Below are 21,954 nucleotides of genomic sequence, written 5' to 3' on the forward strand. Positions count from 1 at the left end.
AATTCTATATTATACCCAAGCATGATTCTATTAGACAAATGGAATCCATTCATTTTACTTACTCTTGCGTTTACTCAATGGAATGCATTGATCAACCAGTCTTTGATTATCTTCTGTAATACGAACCTGAAACAAACAGACGTTATTTAGATGATATCAGTTAGAGTTAACATTTAAACTGTGCAATAATGTAGCATATACTTGTTCCCTGCACTAATAAACATGTTTATTTTATAGGCGCAAGTGACACAATACGTGCATGAACATAACGTGTTCTGCGGTTGAAAACTTTCTTGTGTTCTTAAGTGAGCTTAATTCTGCCGCTTGAAATATGCGGTGTGCTTGTTGACCGTGGTGTTGTGTGTACTCATGTTGATCGGAAGATAACGTTTTTCTTTGTTTTATTCTGAGTAAGAGGTGTATACCAAGTGGAGTATGTAGTTGCTTAACCATCAGTGCGAACTATAATCTTGTAAGATTATACCTATTTTAGAAATATATTTTCAATATTTTCATTATTACGTGTTTTTTTAAAAACTTTCACTATGGCATCAATCAATTTTGGAAATCATGGACTCATGGAGCTTAAAGTTTTTTAGAAATTTATCCGGCCAAGAGCAAGACGTCAGTTTTAAGTCTAATCATGTCAAGTTTTAAAATTAAATAAATAATCCAGTGCTCGGTTTTGAATTCCGTTCCCAAAAATGTTTTTGAAGACGAAATACTGAAAAGTAAAAAAAAAAGAACTTAAAAAAATAGTAATTAATAATAAACTGTGAATGTTATTTATAGGTAGGTATCTCTTTGTCTCTGGCTAGAAGATTTGGTCCGCTAAATAAATCCTTGGAAACTTCAAAAATTTATTTATTTTATACTTCATTTATCTTTACGAATATAAAGATTTAACTGAAATTTATGGTAAGTTAGTAATTAAATATAAAATAAATTAGTCCATTTTTCAGCTGTACTTAAAAAAATAATACATAGTAACTTGATGATTTTATTTTCTTAAAATCAATTATGTTCATAATTCAATGTGATAAATACAAAATTGTCGATTATATGCTGGGAATACATTCAGTACATTGTTAAATAATCCGTTTTTAATCAATTATTTCTTTTATTTAATTATATTATTCATATAAGGGCATGTCCCTAGGGTCGGACAAAAGTCCATTTTCATAAGATAAGTCCTTATTTCGTAACATAACTATATATATTAATTATGTGTTAATAAATTATAAAATATATATCGGTTTGAAGAATACATTAAAATTACAAAAATAGTAATTTTAGTTATCTTCATGAAAAGGACATTTTTATGAAAAAAGTACTGCACCCTAAATAATCGGAAGGAAATTAAGAATGGTTAGAGCGATGACAATGCAATAGAAAAATCAAATGATGGTGCAAGTATCGTACAAGTGAAACGAGACGGGATTGCAAAGAGGGCGAGAGGGGCTTATGTGGACCGCTCATCAAGAAGAGATTCCACTCGGAGATGCCATAGAAAACCCATATCAATAATTCATAATTAACTGTTCCCTACAGTTGGTTCTCCTGAGTCGGATCAAACTGGACCAGCGACTGGGACCGATTTCACCAAGTTCCAATTTGTTCTTAAAGGATGTAACCAAGGTGTTCCAGAGGACGTTCCTGATCCAATTAATGCCCTATGATCCTACATGGAAACAATAATGAGTGTCCCCGCCGATCGTTAGGGGGGAGATAGTTCGCAGAGGAATGCAGCTTGCGTAAGGGCAAGCCTCTTGGACCTCTTCGCGATGGATTGGCCGCTCCATCCACTTTTGTAAGCCAAATGGGTATGGGCAATAGGAATGTCACGGTTCCAATCCTTGGAGATAAGTAATAAGACAATTACTGCTATTTAATTAATACAGCAATGAAGAGGAATGAGCAATAACAACAAAAGTTAGCTCGTGTAATCTACTCATGATTTTAATTGTGACTAAATTTAATCTGTTCTATATCATTATTCAATTTTAATAGTTTTATAAGTATTTATTACATTTCCTTTAAAATTAACATTCAATTATAATTGATTAAGATTAAAACAAAAAGAAAATCTACATTTTTTTATTTTATTTTACATAAAGTTCTATAAAAACGCTATCTTCCATTATTCATTTTTTTGTATCAGAAAATTAATATTTTGAAAATAATTAATTTAAATCACATAAGTTTTAACAAATAGTGACTGTGATAAATGATTTTAATTTTAGTTTTAATGTGAATATTGACTAATTAGAAATTGTTGTTTTGACCTGGGCTGAATAGTCTGCATGGAGTTTTTAAATCATATAATTCCAAAATTGTATTAAGATTGTCCCTGAGAATGGCCAGATTGCCCGAAACGTCGGACTTATAAGAAAAATAAAATGTGTTGAGACTAAAATGCATAGTAATTAAATTATTTATTTTTAAAAAAAATACCAGTCTCAAGAAAGTGTTTAAGATTATAAATTAATATTTTGACTTATATCTTTTTTAATTACATTTTTGTTTTTACATTGTTTAGTATTTACATTACTTTTAAGAAAATTAGAAATTATTATTTCTTTTTTATATGTATGTTCATGTATTATTATGTGTGTTATTTCACGTGTACTAATCAATATTTAATTTAAATTTTATTAATTTTTAAATTAATTTCTTTTCATATTATTTATTGATTTTCAATTATTTTGATTTGAGGCCATCTCTCTATGTATAAGTCATCAAAAACGGATCGACAAATAACACCTTAAAAATAAAATTGTATTTGAATTTAAATCAATTTAAGTAATGTTAATTATCTTTACATGAAACTTATAAATGCGCTTGATGTTAATTGCATATATATTTATAGAATATTCCACACTAAATCTGAACATGAAATATCGGAAAAAAAAATCGGTTTTATTTTTCAAAAATCTAATCAATGTGTCCAACAAAAAATTAATCTCAATACCGAAAAAAAAATGTAGAATCATTTTAAATTCTTATTTATTTGAGTTATCATCGGTTACACAAACACATAGATATATAGTCAATTCTTTTTCCAACATATCGAAACATTAGTGCGATTTATTCATGTTTTTTTTTAATGTTTGAAACGAGGAGAAGGGGCAGGAGGTTTGCATTGAATTGAAGGATAGTGATATAAATTGATATGTCTTAAATCTGCATTGCCTTTAATTCCGGTAATTAAATATTTACATATTAATTAACATAAAAAAAGTTTCAATTTGTTAATATATAAAAAAACTTATTAATTGAAACTAGAGAAGAAAAAATAATAATTAAACCGTTTAAGTTTAAAAAATGGGATAGGTTTAATGAATGGTATGATAAAATAAATTAGTTAACTTAATTAGATTACCAAGTAGCTCATCTCCATAAAAAAATTGTAATATCGTTGAATCTTATACATTTTTACCAAAACGGACATTATCTGGATAAACTTTTTTTTCGATCCACTATTGTACTTTCGATACATTAGATGGTTAGAGACATGGATCATTGGTTTTAAATAATTTTAATTGTTTATATATAAAAGGTCATAATAATAAAAAATTAAATAATTTAAATATATTATTTTTTTCTTCTGCTCAAGTCGGAGAGATTCCCGGACAGCCCCACCCAATGCGCGATTCGGGTCAAGAGGTCCCGAAGAGGAGGTGGCATTGAGAGCTCGTAGCTAATTAGTGAGGTGGTCACGAGCCCCATCAGCGGTCACATCCTCTGTTTACGATATTAATTACAACGGGTTCGCTTCTTTAATTTTCAATCAGCACTCCAGACAATGTGCCATTGAGTCATTGTCGCCCGCTAATTATTGTATCGGTCCGATAATTATTGGGAGGCGTGAGACAGGAACATATCTGGGTCAGAGGAGCGTTACGGTTTGATTGGGCGTTTTAATTAGGGCATTGTTGGTTGTCGAAACGGTGATGGCGAAAGTGGCAATGGTCGCCCCCTAGCCAGGAGATGGGTAAACACCTTTCGCAACTCAGGACGTCCGATATTATATAAACAAATATATTCAGTCATTAACATGGAGGGTAAGGAGAGCATGATGCAGAGAAGAGATTAGATCATATTTCAGAGTGGATGTCCTTTCACTTGTCCCGCAGGTCCATCCGGTAGCTCCTAATGCTTCTATTTAGTCTAAATGGCCAATCATCGTCCCAAGGATAGGCTCCTATCGTTAGGACCTACAAGTGACAGACTTGGGCTTATTAAACCATGACGGATCCTAATGCCGTTTGCATTAAAAAATCGTTACTCGTTAATTTTGAATTATCCTTTACATTTCAATTACACGCAGAAATCCTAGATTCGTCATCACGCTGCGGAAGGTGCCTCTTCATGTCCTTGAGAACATCTTCAAGTCGCATTTTGTAATGAAGATCAGATACAAATATTTCTAGCTAGATATACAGCATTTTAAAAGTAATTAAAGAATATTATAGGGCATCTCATTTAGCTAGTTAAACTTCTATTGAACATTTAAATTAATTAATTAAATTGATGCCATTTTTAATTAAACTTTGGTGTTCAATTAAACTTTTTCAAAAAAATAGTTTTTTCAGAAGTGGATGATTAGCATTTGATAGAAAGTTCTTAAATTGAGCATATACATTTCAAACTGACAAAATGTTACATTAATAAAATTTTGAAATAGACTGACAACTATAGTCAATTATTGGTGGAGTTCAGAACGTCTTACTGTACAAGAGTACATGTATTCATATAAATACATTTTAGCATATCGAAATTCTAGGACAAAAGTATCATGATAATACAAGAAAAAAACAGTATACATATAATTGTACTTAGGTGCACTGATTTAAGAATTAATCAGGGAATTGTTAATGTAAATAACCACAAACATAACTTTAATTTCACGAATAGTCCTTGATAACTATTTATTAAATTTATAGGTCTAGTAACTTTCTATATATAAATATAAACAATTGTAACCGTTTATAAAACTAGCCTTAGTTTGGATAAAAAAAACTTATTTGGTTAAAACACTCATTCCCCTGAATTTTGATAATTCTGAGCTAAATTTCTTAAAAATGAAAGCTAATAATTCCTGTAATGAGAAAAAACAAATTACGACCTAAAATTTTCGCATCTCCAAAAAAAAAAGCACTTTAATTTTTATACATCATTAATGCATTTATACTTCAAACATTTTTTTTTTTTGGCAATTTATTGCTCTTACAACCCTTCAATTAACGTTAATGTATATAATCGAATGTCCTTTAGGGCTAGTATACTAATCCCGACCATCTAGGTTGCGTATGTAGAAAACTTATATAAAATAAAATATTTTACAGGATGGTATCTGAAATATTTTTTTTAATTTATATCGAGACATCATTACATCTTGATTGAGAAATATGAACAAAATATAGATAAAAATAGTTTATTTTCTCTTTGCACAAAGGAAACTAGCAGTGAATCAGCGACAGATGATATCTTCCTGGAGGGAGATACCGCGTGTGGATTTATACGCGAAGAAGACATCTACCAGCTAATGCATGTACTCGTTCGAGAATAGTCGCTATATATTGAGCACTATTATTGTCCTTATCATAATTTATGCAGGACATCGGCTGAGTCCTCGCTTTCGACGGGAGGAATGCGAACCTCCACTTTCCAACTGCTCTAGCAGCTGCCCTATATCCATGCGCTGAGTAATGGACCAGCTCCGATTTATCCATCATAAATGAATAGTTTTCGTTCGATCGACGCCTCCGGATCTCCAAGAACAAATCCGTAGGTGGGGATCGGTCCCTGAGAAGCAGACAGAGTGGGTGAGTGTTGTGATGGAGAACACGAGATAATTTACGTAAGCGCCATCACGAAGCCGTAAGAGAGTAAATATAAAACGTCATTATAATATAAATCAAAACTAAGTGAACAAAATACATTAAAATGCTTATAAATTATTTTATAGCTTAATACACACTCATTAAAACAAATAATAATATAAAAATATTGTTTTTAAATAGTACTATTAACATTTAGGCGGATAGAAAATAAAGCTACGTTCAATAATTTATATTTTCAAATGATACTCCTCAAAATCAGTATATCGTCAAATCAGTTGCATCCTTTAGTCAAATGTTTTTTACTAAGAACTTTTTCGTAACTAATTCACAATAATAGAGATCATTTTGTTTTTATTATTTATTTATTTTTTCATACTCATAGTTTGATTATGTTCATTTTCTTTATCCTTCTTTTTGTATATATATTTTAATTGAGAGATTTAATTTAATTTATTTACTATTTTTTTTTGTAATTTATTTATTTTTAATTCTATGTTATTTTATTTTAGTATGAATGTGATCAGTCATCACTATTAACTATTGCCCACCACGGTGTGGCAGAGTGTACTATCTATCAATAAATAAATTTTTAAAGATAAAAAAAATTAAAGACAATATTTTTAGAAATATGTAAGAGGAAGCTTTTATTTTCTAATTTATTTAAAATATAGAGTAAAATAAATAAATATGCCAACACAAAGACCGAGCTAAATTAAAACTTACATTTAATCCGGGAAATTTTCATATTTATTCGCTAACCGAGCTCATTGAAGAAGCATTAACCACGTTAGGAACACATCTACGCTAATTGTCTTGTAAACAATAGTTATACATAATTCAAGGGCTACCGTTGACTTGTAATACATTCAAAATTTTCACGCCTCAATATTGTCAGGTGCATTGAGCTAACGACATCTATCAGCTGACAAGGCGTTTACCCGCGAGGCATCAAGCTAATAGGCTACGTCCCGAGTTGATATTTATGACCTATTCATCTATTGTTCTCCACACATCAACAACAGCCACTCGTCGCCTTTCTTTACTTACGGTTTGCATACGTAAATGACGTTTGGGGGCCTGAATTCGTCGGATAGGAAATTCAGAACATCCGGGTCTAGGCGAGACTGAATGGAAAATGTCATCGATGGGAATATTACATTCATAGACATCCATGGTTAAACATAATTTTGAACTCTTGAACTTGTATCAAGACAAGTATAGCTGGTCATAAATCAGTCCTTCTTTTTTTGAAGACATTCTTATCCCTCTATTTGAACTAACATTCTTTCTAGGTAATTTTAGGGATGAATTACTAATATTATTGTGAGCTTTATATAATATTATTAATGTTCGTATAATCTAATTGTGTGCATGGTCATGTTAGATTTTTATTTAAATAAATTGGTACTATTTTTTAAATGTTTACTATTTAAACATTATATTTGATGAAATAATAATAAAAAAAAAAAAAAAAAGAAGAAAATAAAGAGAAATTTTCGGTGGCTCAAGAGAGAAAATTATATGTAGACATTTACAAAAATAATAAAAAGCGCAAAGAAATTTTTAAAAAATAAAATAAAAATATATAAAGAAAAAATATAAAAAAGAAGGAAATAAATAAAAATCATGTATTACTAACATGTAATTTTGGTATATTATATTATGACTACATATACATACGTTAGTTTCAAAATCAATTTTTTACTAGTTACAAGTCGTGCACGAGGTAATGCAGTGGGGCAGAGAAGTCTTTAATTAAAATTTTTCTTACTTTTTAAATTTATTTATTCTTCCACACCAGCTAAAATAAAAAATCTCAATCAAAAAAATGTAAGTAGTGGTGAGTCCATATGTGTGAAAATGTTCGAAATTACTCTTACGTGAATGGATTATTTCAATATTTTTAATTTTTTAATTGTTTGTTTTTTTATCAACTGTATTATAATATCTACAAATATCTTTAGATATAAAACAAAATGTTCAGCAATAATACTCCTACGCCTAAAACTCAACAAGTGTTTATTTTTGTTTTCTTCCTCCTGTTTTCCTTTAAATTGAAAATTAATGGTTAGCCGATTATACTATGTATGTAACCCCCAAAAAGGGGGATTTAATGAACTTACAAAAATGTCTACAAAATTGATTTTAATTTTACTATCACGGTGAAATGTTTTCAGATTGTTAATTATTACTTTGTTATTACACATCCGTTTAATATAAAACTAATATTTAAAAATTCGGGATATTGAAATAAAGAGACTAATGTTCATTATAACTTCATGGATAATGGAAGAATATGAATTAATTGTTTTGGAATCGAATGTTTATTATACTCTTTCATATTATGAGTAGAAGTTACTGTTTACTAATGCCCAATATAACCCATTTTTGTGATGCATTTTATAACCTTAACAACATCACAAAGACCCGAAGGATAAGACAATCAGTGTATATTAGCAAAGCGATGACCAAGATGATTGGTAGTTTCCCCTGACTGACGGCATCCGACATGAACTAGCCGAAAGGTAGGGAAAACTCCGAACGAGTTACAACAGAATCGTGCATAATGCAACTGCACTCCTTATTTATGCAGCAGCCCACCTTGTCCCGCCCATGAATTGTAGGCCGTAATTATGTTTTCAATTGTCCACACTGGATCACGAGGGCGGACCTTAGGATATATCCCTGCCTTGCCGGAGGAAATGGAAGAAGAAACGGGGAAAAAAAATAAAGAATAATGGGGAGACGGTGAAGCACGCGATGCCTCGGGCCTTTGCGAAAGATATAACCTTTCTTTTCGTTCGATGGCGAATTAATCACGGCTCCGGATATTATATAAGGCAGAAGGTGCTCCGAAGAAGGCTTTGGTTACAGCTGGTAACCCACATTACTTTCTTAGTCTGTATAACGTCAATGAAAATTAGTTATTATCTCTATGTTTAATAATATAAACATAATAAAATTTATGTAAAAAAAATATAAATCTATCACAAGACAGTCCTTGGAATAAATTTAAAATATAGCATCTTAAATAGAAATAATATTGTTAAGGAAATATGGTTTTCACATTCCTTAATGAAACACTAAATATTTAATAATATTTTTATATTTAGTATTGTTATTATTTTTTTTTATTAATATCATACTTAGACCTAATGATGTTCTGAGTTATTAACATATTCACTTTTTCGGTTATTGTGAAGGAGTTCATCACTGATTTAAATGTTTCATATACTCAATGAAACTCAAATAGACAATACTCTTGCTGGTAGAGTACTGATTTATTTCTACTAGTATAAGATCAATTTGTCGACGGATAAATGAATACATTCAGTATGCGTGTGGAGAACCATACCTCATATCCAATTAAAAATTATATATATTTTTTTAATAATTTCTGGAAAACTAAATATATTTTCTAATATTTATCATTTTATTCAACAACATTCCTTGCACGCTGTTTATTTGGCATCAATGGTTCATAGCTCTCCATCCTCAAGCTGCTTAAATTTTTTCATCCATATATAACTTATTTCTTACTCATAGTGTCCAGATTCATACAAAGACCTTATGTGATATATATTAAAAAATATATAATTTTTTTTTTTTATATTTGACAAAATAGTGTTAAGAGTTTGAGAGTTTGAAAAAAGTGTTACATAAATAGATAAAATATAAAACAAAATTAAAAAAAAAACATAGGATTAATAAGAAACATAACAGAAAGAATTAGTTTTTCTTTAACAATAAGTATTGTAAAAAGTATTTCTAACTTAAGACCACATTTAAAATGCTAAGCCCGGATTTGAACCGGTACTTTTATATCTAAAATAGTGCACATTATTTTAACTGTTTGTACCTTTTATATTTTTTTATTTCTATTGATTTTTTTATTATTTTTATTTCTATTGATTGTACAAACCTTGTCTTTGACCGCCCGAAACAGCCTTCTTCACGCTATCCTATATTGGTCTACTGCTTTCCTGTTTGATAAACGCAGCTCTTTCGCAGCTTCTATTAGTCTATCCATCTGGTTTTTGGCCACGTGGCCTATTATCAGCTATACTGGTATTCATTGTTGTGTAAAGGCGTCCTGATGGATTACTTCAGGCCATATGTCCAACCCATCGTAACCTGCATCCCTTTATATCATGATATATGATTTGTAACTATATAATAGATATGCATGTATTCAAGATGACTTTTTTTACTTGCGAAGTACCTGTATTATTTTATCGTTATCCAGATCCATTTTTTATTATATTTCATAATTTTTGTTCTTTGATATGTACATATGGTATAAATAAATGTTTACATCCATAATACCTATTCCTCAAGAATTAGGAAGATTTTACTATTTTTCAATTAAAAATTTTATCTCCCAAACATAGCCTAAAGCCTAAAATAAACAAAAAACATCATTAAATTTCACTATACACCATTTCAAACTGTAACCTGTTTGGGATCGTAAATATAAAAAGGAATACCGATTAGATGTGGATTTTCCTAGTTTGACAAGTCATGAAAAAGAAAAAAAAAAGTTAGAAAAAGTAGAAAGTCAATAAAATCTTAAAACCAATCGATAAGTTATTCTAATTATTTATAATGGAAATAGGCCAAACGAAAGTAGCCGCCGGAATAGCCAATGCCGAATTTACATCTTTCTTTTAATGAGGTAGCATTAGTTTGGAATTATTCCTCTACGTTCTTAGTTGAATTGCTAATTACCCTTTCTATTGGTCTTTAATTAGGTATTAATGCTTAATAATTAGGAGTCAACAATTGTAAAAAGATAAGAGGATTTTACGTCATAAGTTATCACTCCCCATTATATTTTTAAATATAAATAACACTGAATTAAATTTTAACATTTAATGGAATTGTTAAGAAAAGTAATCAAAAAGTAATTCGATATCAAGATTTTAAAAGCGGTATTTACTCATACGTGATTCCTTTATCCTTAATTCCTGTTTTTCAAAAGCTCAAAACTAATTTTATATTCATGTAGCTACTCAGTTATTCCGTCGAAGTAGAACTAACGGCGTTCCAAGACTATTCACATGAGCGTAATAGAAAATACTTGGAACTATTTATAGCAAAGTCCTCATATTCTACTTCTACAAATAATATTTGTGATTCAAATTAGGTACATCACAATCTCTTCATCACTCACATAATACTCCTCTTATGATGACAATAATTGTTGAAACCATTGTCTGTGCGTATCATTGTATAACAAGAAATTCTTTAGGATTAATTTACACAGCGTTGTATAACAGCTGTGTCTTCATCGCCGAATGTAACAAAGTCAAAAATCATGGGAACGTTCTGGTTAGATCATCCTATGTATGAAAATCCCTCTTTAAGAAAGGTGGTATAGATTATTGTATTACAGTGACCTAGAAACCAATGCATTTGTAATTTTATTTTTTTAATGTTCTTATAATGTTTATATGATGTAGGTTTAAAGTCAGAGCTATTTAATATTTTCACTAGCTACAAACCACAAATATCTGAAAATCATTATTTTCGGTGTCATCTGTAGCCCATTTTATCTCATTGTGTAGTATAGACAATATGTATACATTATAGCTAAGTTATACTTATAATATCGTCGATAAAAGCTAAAATTTATGTTTTATCTACAAATTTCTGAAGAGGGACCAAAAGATGTAATAAACACAAAGAGGGCTTAATAACATATTATTCGAAAAGGATTAACAATGAAAAAGAGAAAACAATAAAAACGAAATAGGGAAAAAAGAATATGAAGTAAATAAATATTACAAATTGAAATATTTGTATAATCCAAGGATAACAAATAGCATTTGAAAAATATTATCAAAAAGATGTGAAATTCCGACTATATAATGTATAACAAAAAAGAAAAGCACATTACTGATATGAAATATTAAATTGAAACCAATAACTAAAATGGTATAATACGAAAAATTAACTGTAAATAATTCAAAGAACCATATTATATAGGTGATGCACCACAAAATTTAAGCAATAGAATCGAACAACATAGAAGTAACGTTAATAACTCCAAAAATATAAAAGCCATAGCGTTAGCAAGACATAGTATATCCATAATAACCACAATTTTGATTTTGATAAAGTGTAAATTTGGAATCCACCATCTAATATCAGAAGCAAGAAGCACATTGAATCAATATACATAACTTAATATATTAAAAATGGGGTAAATTTCAAATAATTGACAAAATTAATGTAAAATAATAATCAGTGTGGCCAAAACAAATAGGGGTGGTATTAAACTAAACCTTATCTAATAATAAAAATTCAACGAACCAATTACAGACGGACTTATGAAGACAGAACAATGGCAAATTTTAATGGTTGGGCATATCTCTTTGAGGGATAAATAAGAATATAAGAACAGACTAAATGATGAAAAAATGTCCGAAACGTCTCCAACACGAATATAAAGAGGTAAAAGTGTATTCCTTGAAAACATAAAATAAAAATATAAACTCTTAGAAATAAGTTGAATACTGATAATTACTGCTTATATTAACTAGAAACCCTGCTATAGGTATTAGATGACCTATTGTATTTATGACTCAGTTAAACGAACTACAATATGTTTGTTCTAATCCTCCAGGAAACGGGATTGCAAATGTGACCACTGCATTGTGCCCTTTCTGGGGCGTTCGCAGTCTCCAAGGTTCGCGAACCACATCCTTTCTGAATATGGATCTGATCCTTCCTCTTCGGTTGAGAAATGTGAGATGGAAAATTAATGTTGTTGCCGCGGGGTGAATAGCACTGATTGACTGACTCATCATAACAATTTTCATCAGCAGCCTTGCGGACTCATATGACTCAGGTAACCTTTTCCACAATTGTGAAATCTCCTGGAAGGACATAGAAAAGCCGACCGCTATTATTGTCCTAGGGTAAAAGAGAAATCACTTATTTTATAGTGTTAATTATGTACTATTTCATGTCTAACTAGGATAAGTTGTGCTAGAAAAAGTATTGACAACAGATAAAGAAACCGTTGAAAAAGAAAAAAAAATTAAACTGCAATTCCAGATAAATATCATAATAACATTCAAAATTCAATAAGATATTTATTAGGGTATGAGCAGTAAAGTACGTGATAACAATACTGTTTAGGATAACAATGATGTATGATACAACATGTATAATTAATTCTATAAATACAAAAACAGATATTATTTAAATTTTCTAATGTATTTGGTATCGCTATTTCTCAAAATAGTAAAAATATCTTTTAAAAACCCATCCCTTTTAATCCGAGGTATTTTTATTTCTTCATATTCTTTTATTAACTATGGTATATATATATCAATATATATTTTTACCTATATCATTAATGTTTATTATCTGTGTAAATTAGGAACTCGACAATTTTCCAAATTCTAAGTGGCTGCTCAATCTTATAATTTAATAAACTTTATTGCTGTGATAATCATTTCGAACATTATTTTACTTTATCCATATTTTGTAAGTAAAATTATGAATTTTTAGTCGGTATTCATTGATAATAGTTTTTCATATATTCATAGGAATTTTCAATCATTTCTTATAAGTAAAAATATTTTTTTGGAGTTTTACAAAAAATTTGTTAGAATTGTAATTTTAGTTTGATGATGCAAAACAGAAAATATCAACAACAACAAAAAAAAAACTTTTTAACCTTAAAATAAAAATAATATTGTGAATTGAGAACCAAAAAATTAAATTAAATAACTTACTTTTTGGTAAAAATTCAGGAGTGTAGCACTAAAAAAAATTATCTTTTACACCTTCATCTTTTGAAAGACAAAATAACATCCTTGAGATCGCTGCTAAACAAGGGTTGGAACAATTTTAAATTGTAATTTTTTTTAGGTCTATATTGTATAATAATAAAATCATGCTCTTGTAGGATAGATTGTATATACATAAATCTCAGTTAAATACCAGTATTTTAATGGAATCATCATTTTAAAATTACAATTTAAATTTAAATATAAGAAACTTGTAGTGAATAAAAAAAGTATTATGTAACTCAATGACCGCTTTAATTACGCGCCAATTCAAGTAGACCTTACCCCAGAAGGACCGTGTAACTAGAACATCCTACAGGGAGCAGGTACCAGGTGAAGATGATTACAGGTAACGAGAGGACCGGCTCGAATCAAGCCCCCATTCTGTGTGATTACTAATTATTACGCAATAACCTTTAACAACCCTTATCAATTGTCAATGACGGGCGCACGGATCTGATAGCTCAACCTCATTTCTTTTCATCGGAGGAAATAAACAATTATCGATTCTCGTTTTTATTTCCGTTTCATTATTTACAACTGGGTCGGGAAAGGTTTGATAGAGGATGCAGCGGATGGAGATGAGATGTAGCTATCACCATCGATTCTGATTGGTGCCGTTATACATTATACCTTATCTGACTTTCTGATGATTACAAGTAGTTCGATCTAGACCAATGAAGTAGGAATTGCTTCTCTTCAAAGCTAGGCATTTTGAATCTGGGTTATGATTTTTAAATTCCTTATTGGGTACGGATAAGTATTGTGACCGGGTCAAACTTTCGATAAGGAGTTTTCAAAAGATTTCTTTTTTTTATATATATCTACAGTTTATTGAAATAGCACAATCTGTAACTGAAGGGCTGTAATTTTTTTAATTATATTATGTATACATATTAAATAAAAATAGAACATTTAATTAATAATGACAATAAAAAATCCAATAAAATTAAGAATTATAAACTAAAATGGATAATAAAATAGTATATTTCAGCAGATCTAAGCGTTTTGAAGTATCCTCTGAACAAAAAAAAAAACATTTTCGCCCCTTGGCCGTTGTTTCTTATATCTGTTTGTTCTGCGTTACAAGCACAATTTTTTTGAGATATCTATATAAAAAAGCGAGCATCCTGTACAAAATAACAACTCAAGAGTAGATATACTTCCTAATCTACTACTATTCTTTTTATAGATCGTAAAGTCAAAACGGATCTAACGAATTTGATTACGTGAAGTCTTCTCCTTAATGCCCATTAACTTTTTAATATATAAAATAAATCCTGGAGTAAAATCAGGTAAAAGTTATGAAGAATGTAAATATTCATCAGTGAAAAACTCTATAAATGTAACTTTTATGATAAATTATACAATTATTTCGGATTTTAGAACGTCAAGGTAGTAAGTGGTAGAAATTAGATAGTATATAGGGCGCCAAAAAAATATACATAAAATTATGAGAATTTGAAAGAGAAAACGCGCTCATAAAATACTTAAAAAAGTTTCCAAAAAACAAAGAAGCTGTTTGAATAACATACTAATTTACTACTTTAATGAGAAATTGATTAAATAGTTTGGGAAGGATTCCTTTTTATAGAATAGAGAATTATTTATGCACCTATACAAACCCTCCTTTCCTCACACACACATACACAAATATATAGTTTAATTATAAAAATACTTCAGGGAGAAATATTATCATACTGGTATTTCTTGAATAGTATCTTAGCTATATATTATGGCTGAGATATATAATCTTATACATTTGAATCCCATTAGAAATTAATTTGCATTCAGTGAAAGTTAAGGTGTGACACAATTTGATAGGAGTCTGTAAGAAATTGTATTCAAACTTTATTATCTGATACTAATAAAATTGTGAAGATATTCTTAAGGACGTTGTAAATAATCAAAATATATTCTGAGACAGATTCATTCTGAATTATGATTTTTTAGGAGTGCTAAATTTGTTAATAATCAACGGTTAATTTTCTTTTTTCAAAAAGAGACAGAATATATATTTTTTAAAAAATATTTTAACTTTTATGGGTTTTGGATAATTTCCGTTCCAAATAAACTCTTTTTCTTCTAAGCTTGATAAAATCGACAGGACCACCAGTTGTGGTGTATTTGAAAGCGAAAAAGCAAAACCAAAAAATAAGTACTGTTCTCATTAACAGTTACAGAGAAATGTGCTGTAACGCCCACAGAGGTTGGGGTCAGATAAGGGTTTCGCCTTCCTTCTTGGAATACATTTGTAAAACCTTTTTTTTTTGTTTTAAATCCAAAATTATAACAGTGATTCGCTTATATGTTGTTGTTAGTATTTAAAGACATTATGTAATCCGACTAAGCTGAAATAGCTTTTATAGGACAGGTTATAAACTACTTTTTTTTATTAACATTAATAAACCAGTATTCAATCAATTTTCTTACTGTAAAAAAAAAAAAACCAATATAAATCACTGTGGCACTTATACTATAAACATTAAAACTAAATATAATAATTAAAATGTTGTTCCTGACGTTTAAAATAATGCAGTAAAATACGATTATTTTAAAAAATATGCCTACTTATAAATAGCCCATATCAGAAATTATTGAAATTTTACTTTATTCAAGAAAATTCCCTTTCTCCTTTGTTTCTGATTTTGGACACATTACAGGAAAGCATTTTTTTTTCAGTACTCGAATTGATAATTTATTCACTGTGCCTACAAAAAAATTGGAGAATATAAACATAGAAATACTTTATAAGATAATAAAAATCGTTGCAAAGTCTTAAGTCTCTCGAAACTAACCAGTTAACGTTTCATCAGTAAATTTACCAAGACAGAAAAAAATCTGATTGCATAAATACAAACTAAAGATAGGACATTGTCATCTATTAAAAATTGAACTACACAATCGTAAAAACTGTATCTTTGTGAGCAAACTAGAACCGAAAATATCAAATAAAATGTTCGATAATGTTTTCTTGATTTGAAATTGTTTTTTTCAATCATTTAAAATCATGGTATCCTTCAAAAAACATGCCTATATAATAATATATAATTTATAAATTTTGACCAGTCTAAAAAAATTCAAGTGTTTCAAAAGCTAATCTGGCTTGATTTTTCCTAAACAATTTCTTTTGGGCTACTTTATTTCATGTGACTTTCGGATATTGAAATTTTTTGTACAATTAAGCTCATTTAATTCAATCAATCATATGTTTTCTTATCCTAGACGAAATGTGATACATGTAGAGAAAAGGTGGAGAGAAAAAATTTTTTTTTGGTCCTAGGGCACATTATTTTATAGAGAGATATAGAATCTAACGTGTCTAATATTTTCCGACCTAGTTTCATAAAAAAAAAAATCATTAAAATCGGCGTAATCTCTCCTAGTTTTATTTTTTTTTCATCTTATTTTGATTAGGTATTTATATTTCATGGCTGGTCATATGGGAATAAAATCTATGGCATTAGCGGTTTTTTTTTAAATATAAACGAATAAAGTAAAATTTTGGTAGCGAAAGTAGTGGATAGTATTTTTTTTTTAATTTGTTGTATTTTATTTTTATGTACATAATTTGATTATGTTTATTTTTTTTATCCTTCTGTTTGAATATATTTAGAGAGATATTTTATTTATTTTTATGTACTTTTTATTTCATTTGTTTAATTATTTTTATTAATATGTTATGTTATTTTAGTATGAATTTGATCAGTTATCACTATTACCTATTGCCCAACAACGTTATGGCATATTGTAATATTTATCAATAAATAAAAATTTTAATTAAAAAAATAGTGTAGTAATTTTTTTTATTCATAACTTTCTGCCATATTTTGGCGTTTAAGAAATATAGGTGTCAAAAAAAGTACTTTTGCACCAACCAGGTACCAAGATTTGTACCTTATTGTAAAATGTGAGCTACAATTTTCGATTATGAGTATTATTTTTTATATATAAAAAAAATTATTAAGTATTATTACGAAACCTTTTTTTTTTTCGGTAGGAAAGCTTGGTTAAAGACAACAAGTTAAATTGATTGAAATACTATGCTTTATTGCCAAACACAACTATTTGATTTATTATAGATCATTGACACAACCGATATATATTTTTATTGGTGTAACATCTCACTAACAACCAGTTAAAAAATCCTGCATCTCTCATTACATCTTTAAAAGACATTTAAAAAGTCCTTATTACCCAATGAGGCGAATAGAAACTTTATTGCCGATTGAGGAGTAGAGGAAGTTGCCAAACATTGCCTTCACCTCTCGTTAGGGACTAAATTGCAAATCTAGAACGTCCGTGCGGTAGCCTAGTTTTTGAAACTATTCCGTTGAGTTTTATTATAATTCTTGCATTGAGCGGATAGAACATTGACTAAGTAACGGCGACCTTCATTGAGCAGGAACTTTTATGATACGAATAAAAAAAAAAAACTTGACTAATGTAGGCCACTTTGAACATTGACTCACTAAAATTACCAAGAATATATTTTCCTGCTCCAGAAAAGACCTTAGGAAAAGAATCAATCATTTCAACCGAAGTGTTTATGGGCAGTTATTTCTAAGGAAGTTAGGAACAGCGCTCACTGGTCGGTTTGCTGATCTCGTGTGTTGTTGAAAGGTCAGTTAACAACTTTAACAGGGATATTGTTCTAGCTGCGGATAAGAGAAGTATAGCATACAGTCGTAAATAATTCTTGTCATTTTGAGTTCCGCTTATTAGTACAAGAATAATGCCTTAGGTAAGTTCAGGAACATTTCAAAACACGCTATACGAAAAATAATGAAATAATACTGTCGTTAACATTAGTTTTACCCTCATTATAAAACTTATCGTGCAATAGGTTTAAAAAAATTATTTATCAGTTAGGATTTTATTAATTAATAATTTATTAATACGATTAAAACTGTAACAAGTTGGGTAAAAATGAATTCATCTACAGGACAGATACAGTATTTTAAATAATAAATTCCTGATCATGAAAAAATAAAATAGAATTCAGAAATCGCAGTTAATTTTTTTTCTATAAAATTAACACAGCTAATTTTATGAGAGAAATCTTTTTAAGTAGTGTATTTGTACGTTATAACTTGTAATTTCTCTAAGGACATTAAATATATGTAGATAAATATCAATTAACAAATTTCACATAAGGACAAGAAATAAAAAAAATAATCAGTATTAGACGTTGGCCAATTGGTCGGAACATCAATAAATAAATAAAGTGTCAATTTCATCGATTTTTATTAAACATTTGAAAACCTCAAGACAAGTATTTATGATTTATTATAGTAATATTTTTCTTTTTATTTATGATATAATTGATTACATGTTTGGATGAACGTATTAAGAAAACATTTTAAGAAAAATGGAGGATTTTTGGTTCGATAAATATTTTAATTACTTTCTACAGAGCACCATCGTTAATTTATCTACATTTTTAAATATTTGTAGTCCTAATAGGATTAATATATTAAATAATAAGAATATTTAATTTAGTTAAAAACTAAATTTTCCAGTCTAAAAAGGAAATAAATAAACATTAAATTCACATTTTTCCAGATTCAGATGTTTTAACTCCATAGTGAATTAAATTTATTGGTACAAACAAATTTGCCAGTTACAATGATTTTGTATACATTTCAATACATCTAAATAAATAATTGAAAGGCCTTTTATAAATTTTAAATTAATGATGGCATTATATATTTTTTTTATTTATTAATAAATATTACAGTCTACCACAACCTTTGGCAATGAGTAATATTGATAAATCTAAATTAAAAAAAAAAATAAACAAAATAAATAAATGAAAAAATAAAATAAAATCTCGATATGTATATATGCAGAAAAATAAATAAAATGGACACAATCGAACTATATACCTTAAAATACCAAAGGTAGTAAAAGGTAAGACACAACACGAATTACTTTTCTTTCTTGCACAGTAATGCACTACTAATTCACATTTTATTTCTGTTTTTAGAGGGTCCGGAAAAAAAAAAAAAAAAAATATACATGAAGAAATAATAAATAAAATGAACACAATCAATCTAGGATATATTAAAATAAGTAAAATTTTGAACTAATATAACAATAAGAAAAAAATAATAATAATAAAATAAATAAAAGATGAAAGAAAAAAAAGAAGAATAACATAATCACTAATCAGGCATCATAAATAATTGTATGAATTGAATGATAGGCCACTATTATTATTTCTTTAATTTTAATAACAAACATGGTGTTTAGGCTTAAGTGATAAACACCACAACAACGTCTGCTGTTTAAACCTGTAATTGTTTTATTTCTATAAAACTTCCAGTATTGACATCTTACTGTAAAAATGTCTTTCTGAAATATTATAATTAAAATTGTTCTGTACACTTCATGAGTTCTTTCCGAATGCAAAATATATCTAAATCATAGTTGCAAACAGCAAAAAAAAGAAAGAGTTTTTGTGTTATTTGTGACAGATATGCATAATCGAATCTTACACGAGATGATAAATGAACAGTATCTGCTAATAATATCTTGTCGTATGTAGGTTATTGGGGAGGTCTCTGCGACATCAGCGAACATCTGCAAGAGAACCTCAGCCCTGGCAAACAATACATCAAAAATACCTCCCATAACGATTTGGTAGGTAAATGATTGATGGAGACAGACGGACTATTAGTATTAATTAAACCCCTATTGTATACAATTTCCTTTAATTCTCGAAGCAATTTTTCATTTTCTCTCTGTCATCCCCGTACATGGCGAGATCGTGAGGTCCCAAAGGACTACCTGAGGAGTGGGGGCAGGATTCAGACCTTTCGTCCCCTTCGGGCCAATTAATCAAAATTCGAGGCAAAATCTTATAGCATGGATGAAGACATTAGCAATTGTAGAGGGGAATCGATGTCTTTGGTCCTCGGGGTTGATTTATGAATCTGTAATTAATAGAGACAGTCACTCCTATTGAAGGATCAGATACAACTGTAGGGATGTACTACTCCATTTATATTATATAATCATCCAGTCTCGTAACGAAATTCAATAATGTATTCTAAATAACATAACATTATCTAATACTTATATAAATATACATACATACAGACAGATAGGTTTATATAGATGTATATTATTTTTGGTAAGCCGCTGTGGTAAATTTCCTCATTTATCGTAGTAAATCTATTACGAATACAATTTTGCCAAATAATGAATAACAAATATACGTATTATTTTGACTTTTAAATTCTTGATTTTAAACCGAAACATCAACATTGTAAACTACGTTGGCAATGATATCAATGCGTACCAATAAATCAATCGAATCAAATAAAATGTAAAAAAAAAAAAAAAAAACCAAAAACAATGAATGCATTGAAAATATGAAACATACATCAAGTGAATAAAATGAAAATATTTTAAAAAAAAAAAATGAATATATTAAAAAAAATCAAAAGAATAATATGCCAATAAAGACCAGTAAAAACATAAAATAAAACTAATGATAAAGTTAAAAAAATAATAATATCTAAAAATTAATTATTCCAGAAAAATGAAATGTTCTTTTGTCAGGAGATTGTTATAAATGTTGTTTTTTGTTTTTTTTAACATAGGGAGACTAAAACCTCTATCATCTGTTTAGGTAACTTAAAATTATTATTTGTTTTGTAGTATAATCATTACTTAAATTTAATTTAAGTGACAAATGCTCTGAAGCACAAAAATAAAATAATACCTATTTAAACTTGATTTTTGAATGAGATTAAAATTTAATAGGTTCAAATTTAACTAAGGAGGGTAGAATTAGCGTATTGAAAAAAAATTTCCTTTGATGTTTAAACAGATGCAGTCAGGAATTTCAGAAAGCATAGATTTTCCCGTAATAACCAATAATTTAGTTCACACCGGTCAGATGTTTTAAAAGTAACATTTTTGTGGTGTAACTGTTTTTGTCAGTTTTCACATAAAATATTTTTGATGTTGTTCTTCGCTACAATTTAATTTTTGCCAAGTTGAATTAAAAATACATAAAAATAAGATGGATTTTCTGGTGCTCTATACATTTTTTTTTTATTCAGAATAAAACAATCTAAAAATATAACCTTATAAATTTATTTACTTAGATTTATTTTATTTTTTGTATATATCACATAATTTTTGCGTTTGCCAGAGGAGAGGCGTTGCCCTTTATAAATTTGAGGATTTATTAAAAGATGACAGAAAAGTCATGTTTGGTGTATGACACATGCAATAGCAACATTTTTATACAACTAATAACAAATACATTTTAATTTTATGTGGGCGCTTAG

At 28.7% G+C, this 21,954-nt stretch overlaps 1 protein-coding gene across 4 annotated transcripts in view; it reads right to left on the reverse strand.

The window, feature by feature from the left end:
* The window catches only part of LOC106690797 (MDS1 and EVI1 complex locus protein EVI1-A), a 239,930-nt gene that overhangs the window by 145,014 nt on the left and 72,962 nt on the right, over nucleotides 1-21,954 (reverse strand). Inside the window, exon 2 of one of the 4 annotated variants that reach the window (XM_067049332.1) lies at nucleotides 63-126. The exons of the other annotated variants lie outside the window; for them this stretch is intronic. The gene's annotated coding sequence lies outside the window, so the exon portion shown is untranslated. The remainder of the gene's footprint in view (nucleotides 1-62; nucleotides 127-21,954) is intronic. 4 annotated transcript variants of the gene reach the window in all.

Source organism: Halyomorpha halys, unplaced genomic scaffold, assembly GCF_000696795.3.
Source record: "Halyomorpha halys isolate HHAL.00 unplaced genomic scaffold, Hhal_1.1 Scaffold1874.1, whole genome shotgun sequence".
In the NCBI taxonomy this organism is placed as follows: Eukaryota; Metazoa; Arthropoda; class Insecta; order Hemiptera; family Pentatomidae; genus Halyomorpha; species Halyomorpha halys.